Source organism: Blennius ocellaris, assembly GCF_963422515.1.
Source record: "Blennius ocellaris genome assembly, chromosome: 1".
NCBI classification, from domain to species: Eukaryota; Metazoa; Chordata; class Actinopteri; order Blenniiformes; family Blenniidae; genus Blennius; species Blennius ocellaris.
The window spans coordinates 32,010,483-32,019,106 of record NC_137650.1 but is presented as its reverse complement, the minus strand read 5'-3'; positions in this window follow the sequence as shown (position 1 = coordinate 32,019,106).

Sequence of the window (8,624 nt, the reverse complement as noted above, 5' to 3'; positions counted from 1 at the left end):
TGAAACCCTGAGATTAAACATGATCGGGTATTGACTCAGCAAGCACAACGTATGAGCCAGGAGAGGCTCAATGCGACACAGGCGAGAGTTTGCGTGCCATTAAATAAATAAATAAATAAATGAATGAATAGATGGATAAAACGTCAGCTATCAGTCACCTATCTGGAGTCTGGTCTGTTCAGGCTATCTGTGCAGTATGTACCAGCCCAGATCAGAAGAATCACTCCACTGTGTTCTGGGTTAAACTTAGTCACTTGTGCCAGTGAGACGCTGGAAGGGTAATGAGCCGATAACCAAAGCACTGCAAATGTGAAGCGGCCGAGTATTTTAATTTGTAATTTCACTTTTGACTATTATTATTATTATTACAGAGTTAAACGATTAACCAGTTAGTATCATGGGAGATGAAAAGAATCCCAAACCAGTCAATTTCAGGTGCCGAAACCAGAACTTGAGCATCGGTGGAGGACGGTACTGTCACAAAGATTAATTGATTTCTCTGAAATACTCGCCAATTGATTGTCTGTCTATAGGCTGAGCGAACAATCGATTGATTGCGACAGCTTTATGCACAATGACTCACTGGAACCCGGCGACGGCGGCCGAGAGCTGAAAGGTGAATCTCGAAGCTGAGCCGTGTGTCCAGGCCGCCCGTATAAAATGCTGATCCCGAACCGCCCGGCCTGCTCGTCTCGCGCTCCAGACTCCAACATACTTGAACTCCTTCGCTCAGGGCTGCTTCTCTTTTGCCTTCCTGGAAGTGAGTCAAATGCAAATCACCAGCTGATGAGATCAGCTGTAGTTGGTTGGGGGGTGGGGGGGGGTAAGGACTAATGAACAACAACTTGGACAAGAGATTAATTGTTTGGAGTGTTCTTCTTGTTTGAAAGCTAAAATTCCCTGAGAGAAGTGACATTGAATTGGCGATATTTTCAGCTTTGTTTTAGTCCATTGTGAAAAGTATGAGTCACCGCTTTCTGTAGTTTTTTTACATAAAACCAACTTATCAATTCACAGAGTAAATTGTCAACAGGCTCACAGATCAAATCAGTTACTAATCACATCTCGGTGAAGCCAGGCTTTTCCAAGACGACACAGTTGAGGAGCTTAAGTGGCAGCTGTTATAGCAGTTGTGCTGAAGGAAACAACTACCCAAAAAGATTGCCTGATACAGCCACTATCAGTGAATTAAGTGCCGCATTAAAGCCTCTCAGAGAAAGCTGTGAATTGGATCTACACTCTCAGCATTAACCTCTGGGGTCCAGTTCCAGCAGCTGTTACTTCTTTAACGCTCTACGGCTGCTTCCTCCCGCTGCGTAGATCCTGCAACCGTTTGCCATTTGGCAGATGTGTGATGGAGAGACGAGCTCCCACAGAAACCCTAGCGATCGTGCGTTTTGGCTGCCGCTCTCGTTCGCTCCCGTTCACCTCTCCATCCTTGTTATAATACAGGTAAACCTTCCCTGGCGTGTTCCTTGTGAGCAACATTTTAAATATGTATCACTTGTTGCAGGGGTGTGCCAAAGTGCAGTGCTGCGAGGAGCAAACATCAACCCGCCTTCTTCCTCCTCCTCCTCCTCCTCCTCCTATCCGTTCCTCAGCAGCAGTAGGAGGAGGGGGAGGAGGAGGAGGAAGAGGAGGAGGGGTAGCAGCACTTTAATGCCACTGCCTCGGCCGGCTCCACACTTAACCCGCGCGGGAAGTGTGAAATCTGATTTAGGAAATGAAAAACGTCATTTACATTCTCTCGGAAATCCCTCAAGTGTGCGAGCGGAATTCCTGATGACTCTCTGGCGACAGCCGCAGAGCCATTTCACACTTCACCTCGAGCGCTTCATGTTAATGCTGCGGCGAGGCGGGGGAGAGGGCGGCGAGCCCACCGTGCACGAACGGGAGGGTTGGGCTCTGACCGAGGCTCTTGTTGATGCGTGATCCTGTGTGTGAGATCATTTTATTGGCGATATGCAGGCCTGCTCAGTCGGTGAAAGCCTCCGTTTGAGGCTGGCTGTCGCTTCTGGAGCAGCTTCAATAGTCAAAGTCAGAATAATGTCACTGCGGCTCGGAGGAAGCCCGTGTGACGAAACTGAAACGTGAAGCCTGAAAGTTTGTCGGCGGGGCCCATAGGGTTACAGTTAGTCCCGTAGAAGATTGGCTTGCGTCATGTAGAGAATACTGCACGTATTCAGACGTCTTAGTACAGGTGACCTGAGGGTGACCTAGTTAAAATAAAGTATTGGGAATTGCTTGAGGCAGATATTTCAGAATTGAAAAAGTTGTGCTGTATAGCCTGAAGAAACTCCTACTAATGAAACAGTCATTAATAATGCGTCTTTTTTTTTCACCTTCTCTACGGTTGTTTCATAGTCAGAATGCTAAGTTTGAACGTTTGCTGGAACGATCCAAAGTAAACCGTCTTCACGATCAACCGAAAGTCTAAAGACACAAACACATTATATGATTTTAATAATGTTTTAAAATCATTACTTACATCTCAATCACACAATATTGTCTGCCCAAGCTGCCGAACAGGACAAGGGAAAAAAAACAAAAAACCAATAATAAAAGAATAAATAAAGTCATTACTTGACACACGAGGCAGTGTGGACTTGGGAACAATAACTTCTCTCGCCGCAGAATGTCAACCTCCGCTGAGTTTGATGCCGTTGTCATGGTGATGGCGGTTGCGTCACGTGTCAAAATCCAAGGCCAATGCAAGGCATTGCTTTGTGACGACTGCGTGAGTTTGGAATCCCAAGATCACGTCTTCTACAATCTGCCCAGCAGGGTCTCATTGATCATAGTGTCAAAGTTTGCTGCTTTTCAATTGGGTGACTGTTGTCAAATGTCTGACAATGTGAGGAAGAACAGGAAGCGTGGCATCGGCGGTTCACAAGCTCATTTCTCTGAACTACACAAGATCACCGATTTTTAACCGCAAGGACTGATAATTGGTAAATGGAGTTCACTTACATATCGCTTAAAATGTTAATGTCATTACTTACTTTCTACTTTCTAAAGCCAGACAAAATTTCAAAGTGTGTACGTATCTATATGTTTGAAGCGAATCCAAATACCTTGAACAAGTTGAGCATTGATGGAAATTCTGAAACCAGACGAGTGTAGATTATTCATCTCGAGACAGTTTTTAATGAATGATAAATGGACGTACGTAGCGCACCTCAACTTTTAAGTAGTCTCCCTGCTGTTTCATTTCGGTCACATTCACTGATTCGCTCTTTGGCACATGGACATCGCGAGGTGGGGCATTGAACCGCCAATATTTTTGTGCAAAATATCCACTGTATCTGTTGAGATTTGATGGGGTCGAGACATTTAAGGCTGAGTGTTGGTGTTTTCAGCTGCAGATTACCAGTAGTGATTGGCTCTTTCCATTCTTCCTGTTATTTTGAACCACTTTACATGAAAAACAAAATGACAGATTTGGACCAAATGTGGACTGGAAGTACCGACTGTAATCGATGAAAGTCGACCCAGGACTGGCTTGGAGAGAGTCTAATCCCAGATTTGGTCTGGGAGTGACTAAACTCTGCTCACAAAAACTGCCACTGCGATCCCACGTGGACTAAAGCGGGTTACCGAGGTTGAGTTGTGCTTCACTCGGGCAAACCGTTTTGGATTCGTGGGAAACGTTAAAGCAAATGTGAAACTCCACCGACCTGCTTGAACCTAAACTAAATCCACAGGTTGACATGGGATGACTCACTCTGCGGAGCAACGCTGTCACAGCGGAGCCGTATACGTGTGATTATGCCTCACTGTCGATGGTCATTGTGATCAGAGCCGAAGGCAGAGGGACTTGTTTCCGTGGCGACAGAAGCCTGAAGTTGTATTAATCATTAACAAAAAGAGGAGAAGGAGATGGCAGAGGAAGGTGTGGAGGATTTTCTTGCGAAATGGAAGAAAAAAAAAACAGCGCGTGATGGAGGAAGAGGAACAGCAGATGTGTTGCAGTTATTTTTTGCAGAGGATCAGGTGTTTGCATAATTGCACCACTGATTTCTCCAACACCTTTTCCATTCGGAGGGACAAAATCCACAACCTTGGATTCTCTGTTTGTGTCCAAACTATTCAAATGTATTCTGGTTCACTCAGGTAATTAGACTTCTAAGAATCTATCATTCCAGATGCAAGCAGAGCGCTGACAATAATTAATTTCACTCATTACTCAGACATATGTATGGTGATTTAAAATTTTGAAAACAATTCAGGCTTGGTAGTAAACATGAGAAATATGATGCTTGAACTGACAGTTTAGAGTTGCTGTGTGTCGAAAGTGCAGCTGTTTCTTTTGAAACCTGAACGAAAGTCATTAAACAAAGTTTGAAAAAACAAAACAGAACAAAGTGCACGGTCGTATGAAATTACTTTTTTAACAACTGGCTTCCTCTTTACGCTTTTTTTTTCTCTTTCAATATTTTCAAAGTTATAGATTTCAAGGACAATTAGAAAGCAGAAAGTGTGTCCACTCGTGTGTTTGATGAAGAAAAGCCCAATACTTCATTCACCCTTTGAATCCCTATTCTATTTTTAGGCTTCTTCTTCTCCCAAGAAAATATACTCTTTATTTTGTGAGCTATTTGCTTTCATTTGATGTGTCTGTGCAAAAATTGGCAAGTGGGTTGAGGGAATTATGGTTCATGCGTTTTGGTATTTGTTCATTTATTTGGTATAAAACGAGCTTTTATATCCTTCTAATCAGGGCCCTCTTTTTAATTTCCATTTGCACCATCAGAATTTTACATGATTGTGGATTGTTTCATGTATTTGACAGCGCATTTGTTTTTAAATTGCTATGATAATGTGCGAAAAACATTTTGAACACAAATGTAAAAAAAAAACACAACTATAGGTAAAGGACATTAATGAAGAGGAGTGACAATGTGAGTAATCATCGATCATGTCTGCATCCACTTTTCTATTCCATCAAACATTAACATAGCAGCTCTTAAAGAGCTGCTTGAAAATTGATCAGACATTTGTGTTAATTACACCAAATAAATACTATGAAACGACATAATCACTGACGTGTTTGGACGAGGGGCTTGCTTGCAAGATTAAATAGCTTTTTATGAATGTCTTTTCTTGCTGCATCATTATGTGGATGGTCTTTACTCTTCGGCGTGACATTCCTGCAGATCATCACATTGCTGTTGTGCTCCCAAGATGAGTAGGTGCGTCTGCTTTTATTATTATTATTATTATGGGAGGAGAGATTATATAACGGCCATTTGGCTTCCATCTGACTGCAGCATCAGTTCAATATTTTATTGATTAGGGAGGGAAGTAGTTTGAGCGAAGTTTATGTTGTCAACATCCCTAATGTCTCGCATCAAATAACCTTGGCACTCTCGTGACCTTTCTGAAGACTATTTCAGTTTTTTGCCATCTTTAACTCTAGATTGTGTTTCTAAAAGATTCCTTGCTTGAAACATATTGGGTGTTTGCTCTTGACTTCCATCCATCCATCTTCTGATTCGCAACTTTATTTGTGTTTGTTTCAGAAAAGTTTCACGATTACATGGCAATGTTTTGGAAATGGCAAAAATGCTGAAAGGAATGCAGTTAGCTTGGGAGGCTGGGAAATGTTGTTTTTTGTCATTAAAATGACACGCATGTACACAGACGACAACACGCTATAAATATCAACAATGGGAGTCAACAAAGTTGGATTAATGTTCCGAGTGACTCGACTATCAAACTACCAAGTCCCAGGAAGGTATGGACTGGGAGCCATGACACTCTGAAGTTGTCCATCTACTTACACATGTAGAACTATTTATACTGTAGGTATGTGAAAATGGTGCGATCTTCACATACCCACTGTTCAGAAATGCTGCATAGCGCAGGTACAATTGCAGCGTTTTCCCTCATTTCCACGTAGATGGAGTCAGAACCTTTTCATAAACGTTGAGTTTTCTTCCGATCACCAAAGTTTTCTGTTTTCACTTGAAAACGTTGTCGTGTAAACAAGGCCTCGGAGTCAATAAATAACTTAATAAGGACATCTTTGTATTGTTGGAGGAAGCTGGTGAACATGTAAACGTCACAGAGAAACTCGGGGGCCAGAATTTGCTCAAAAACTCCAATAGTTCCTTTATTCTTTTTAGTAGGAACTCGTATTCCTTCATCGCCTCGGCAAATGATCTTCTTCTCTTGTTCGTCTGCCTCTGACCTCCTCTTTGTTTCTCTCTTCCGTCCCGTTGACGTCCTGCTGCAGAGAACATTTCCCTGCGCTCTGGTCGTTAATGATCTCTTCCTGCTCCATTGTGTGCTGGACTGAAAAGTGGACCTGCCCATTAAAATGTGCCTGATCAATATTTCAAAAGTATGTTCGGTATAATATTAATGCTACAAGTTCTGCTGAGCGAGCCCTAATGTACTCTGTGGCTCGTGCAGCTCGTTACGTTCTCTTTTTTTCCCTTCTCCACGTTTCAAACTTTTGTAAGTTGCTGCACCTTTTTCTGACAGTGAATTATTCTTTCTTTTCTAATGGTGTAAATTACAGATTCAGCTTTTTAAAAAAAATAGAAATCATAAAAGTACATGCAGACATTTTTGGTACTCTAGAAATAGCAGTAAATTGTATTGATTATATATAAAAAAAAGAAGCTGCTGACAACTCTTACATAAATAAGTTAATTTCTTTATTCAGTGGTAGAGGGTTGATATATTTCAACAAAAAGGAGTAGAGTAACTTGTCAAATAGGTTACTCTACTAAATTGCTGAATACGTTGATACTGAATTTATAGTTGGTGTTGAATTTGATTTAAAAGAGACTTCTATAGTCCTTAGTTTAATTTGATGTAAATATAACTATATTTTTACATGATTAGCGCATTGTTTCATGCTGCTGCAAAGAAAAATTCACCATTTGGTTGTAAGATATAATCTTAAGGGATTTTAATATGACCTGAAGTTCATGTGTCTTCATTGTTAAAGGGTTTTAAGGAGGTGAATCTTTGTGACGAACCCTGATGCCCCGTTTCCATGACGATGATTCAAGCGAAAATGTATGGTTTTTTTTGCACTTTTGTGTGAAGTTTCACAGCAACATTTAGAAAAAATTTCCATTTACACGGAATCGCAGAAATGCTGAAACCGATGTCGTTTTGTTGTTATTGTCCAACTACTCACATACGGTTGGTACAGAAGTACTATTTACTAAAGCCGTGATGCACATGCACAGTAAAAGCATTTCAAAAAAGTTTTCTATTTTCCTCAATAGTCATAATCAGAGCTTTTTCATAAAAGTGCATTTTCCCTGTTTTTTTTTTTAAAGTTTCACCTTGATAGCAGTTTTCAAAATGTTGCATTTTCAAGTTTCTCCGAGCGTCGATGTCATGAAAACCGACCCCAAAAACATAACCAAAGTTTTCTTTTTCTACTTGAAAACAAGCAGAGCTAGTAATGACTCATAGGATAACATCTGAAAGTGTGTTTGTATGTTTGTGAGTGGGTGCATCTACTAGTTTCTTCATGTTCGGCCAATCAGAATTCAGAGGTCGGCCTTTCTTGGATCTGAGGTCACCGCTGCGATAAATAATTCAGATCACCGATTCTAAAATCTGTCCAGATACTACTGTTGATATGCTATGAGAGGAACAAATAGCTGAGTAAACAGTGAACGTTTTAATGATAATTTCCTTTTTTTCAGATGCACCAGTATATTTAATACCATTATTGTTGTACGTGCCTCATTTAGATGTTTACATAATAGATGAAGAACTTCAGGATCATTTTTGTCGATTTAATGCTTCATTACTTGGAAATTTGGAGTTCATAAAGGTTATGGATGCTCAAATTATCTCAAATTTGTTATTGCAGTCTCAATATGCACGACATATATATTGAAAAAGATCGACTGAAATAAGATGAATATACAATACACTGTGCATGTCAACATATTCCATCTCGATCAGATGGCGCCCGCCCACAGCTGGCATTAATGGAAAGAGCAAATCTCAAAACACAAAGACACAAACATCATCTACTTAAGTGTTTGCGTTGGTCACAAATCATATTATGACAGGCGTGTGTTTATTGTGTAATAAATATTGCAAAATGCCAATGACGTCTTGTGGTTCAGTGTGCAGATAAAAATAAGTCTAGATTTTTTTCCATTTTGAGAACTTTAAGACCTTCATTTTCACAAAAATGTATTTATTAAACATACGTTTTTTTTGTTGTTTTTTTTAAATTAGCGAATGAGGTTGCACAGCCTTCACAACAAGAAGCTTCTGTGTGAAGGCTTCTATGTTTTTTGCTCTCGGTCGTATCACATGTCGAATTGTTTGGTTGATTGTAAATCAGCAGGACTGTGACTGCGTTGGAACGGCTGGATGAAGCCCAGCCAACATGGCCCATTGAGAGGCCTCTGTCGATTTCGCATGAAATGATCCATGTATTCATGAGGTTTATTTTTAAATATTTACACTTTGGGGAGGGGCCAGTGGGCTCGGAGCGCAGAGGGGAACATTAAAAAATACTGAGCTGCATACGGTGACACGAATTAAGTGCGAGCCTCACCTCGCCTCCTTCAATTTTTTTTCAAATGAACATTTAATATCGTCAGATGTGGTTTAAATTGCCGACCTGATCAAAG